The following is a 2,222-nucleotide window of genomic DNA, read 5'->3' on the forward strand; positions in this document are numbered from 1 at the left end:
TGGGGATGGGCTAAAGGCAACTGTAATGTCAGACCATATGCTTACATGGGAGTAAAAAAAGCAAATGTTGACGAGCTGAATGACAGACCATGGGAGTTGGCCAGAGTTACTGTAGTGTCCACACACATTGGGGCAGTCACCCCTTGGCCATTCTGTCAGCACTCACGGGAGTACTGACCCACCAGGCTGTGATGTCCTGGAGCTGGTGTCCAGCAGAGGAGGCAGACATGCTCCTCCTTGGGGACCTGCCATTCTGATGGGGTAGAGGGAACACAGAAATAAACCATACATTATAATGGTATAATGGGTGGAATTGTATTTCCCCAAAAGATGTTGAAGTCCTTGCTCTGGCTGCCTGAATGTGGCCTTATTTGGAAGCAGGGTCTTGGCAGATGTCAAGTTAAGATGAAGTCATTAGGGTGTGCCCAATCCAACAGTGTCCCAGGAGAAGAGACAGAGAAAGAACTCTGCAGTAACCGAGGCAGAGGTTTGAGAGTTGCATCCACCAACCACACAATGTCAAGGGCTGCCAAGAACAGGAGCTTACAGGACGCTTTCCCTTTCAAACCAGACAGCAGGGCCCGCTGACACCTGGAGGTCAGACTTGGACACTCCAGAACTGTGAAGAAGTGGTCACTGTTTTAGAGCACTGGATCTGTAGGACAGTATGAAGCTTTAGGTACTGATGTAAATGCTAGAATAAAGGAGAGAAACGGTGTTGAGGACCAAGTTTGAAGTTCAAACAGAGCCACTGGCTTGAAGTGCACGAAAGGGATGGTAGGAGCATGCCAGGTACCTATGAGAGCAAGTGCAAAGGCATGCCAGGCTTCCCAGGAGAAGACCTGGGAGAAGAGGTGTGAGGAAGGGGAAAGAAAGACAAGGTCGTCTTACAGGTCGTGAGAAAGCAAGTTCCAGGAGGATTGTGAAGGAACACACAGTGTGTGTGTGTGTGTGCATGTGTGTGTGTGTATATATATATATTCTTACGACCACTTAAGTTCCTGTGTGGAATGTGGGAAACCAGCTGGGAGGCACAATTTACAAACATACCTTAGATGGAGGTAGCTGGGGGGGGGGCAAGGGGAGGAGGGGGAGCCGTTTGGTTTTGGATGTTCCTGGTAGTAGAGGAAAGGGGCGGACAAATGGAGGGGGGAGGGCAGGTCCAACTTTCAAGATTTGGGCCTGAGACACCGCAAGTTTTCAAAACAAGGGTTGGTGCTTTTCTGCAGTACTTAACGTGCGTGTCCACACACACACACACACACACACACACACGCTTTGAGACAGGGTTTCTCTGTGAATTTCAGGCTGGCTTGAACTGGCTGCATGAGCTGGGATTCCGTTCGTGCACCACCATGCCCGGCTTAATGCACTGGCTCTAATCACTGGTCATGATCTCCACATACGTAAGTGCTTAAACCACCTCAGAACCGTTAACAATTCATCTATACCACCACCGCCGGAAGGCACCAAGTACGTACTCTATGCACGCTGGTGATTATTTGAAGGGCCAAGCACTCAGAAAGCAATGCTTGTTCCTCCGCGATGCAGACCAGGAGGGGAGGTTTTAAAAACGCGCTGCTCGGTTGTGCTCCACTCGGGGGCAGGTAGACCCGCTGCAGCGTCCCGGGCTGGGCGCAGCAAAACGCACAGGAGCGTGGAACTGCTCCGGACTTCCCCGAGCGCGCGGCCAGCGCCGCATTCCCAAGCACGCGATCCGGGCCCCGGCTTGGCCGGTAGGTCCCCGGGCTCCTGCACACCCTCCGCCGGGCGGACCCAGACGTCCGCGTGATCTGAGCACACAAACCGCACTACCGCGCGGGCAGAGGACCGCGAGCACACGGCCGCCCGTGGGAGCACCCGAGTGGCCGCCCCACCGAGGAAAGACGGCAGTTTCGTCTTCCTCCCGCCGTCCCGAATCCCCATCTGCACGGAAACTTCCACCCAGCCACCTGGCGGCTCTGCGCACGCGCGGCGCGACCAGGCCCACAGCACGCATGCGCGCACGGCCTCCAACCCCCTCGGGCTCCCTCCCTCCCAGCCTTGTCTGGTCTGAAGCGCCCGCGCCGCCGCCGCCGCCGCCTCCCCGCGGCCCCGCTACGCCGCGGCCCTCGGTGCGCAGTGCGCAGGCGCGGTAACCAAGGCGGCGCTGTCTAGTGAGGATTTGAAATCGCCGCGCGTGCGCACTGCGCCGCGGCCCGCTGGGAGGCCGCCCCTCAGCC

The sequence above is a fragment of the Nannospalax galili genome, unplaced genomic scaffold, assembly GCF_000622305.1.
Source record: "Nannospalax galili isolate Female #2095 unplaced genomic scaffold, S.galili_v1.0 scaffold197, whole genome shotgun sequence".
Taxonomy (NCBI): Eukaryota; Metazoa; Chordata; class Mammalia; order Rodentia; family Spalacidae; genus Nannospalax; species Nannospalax galili.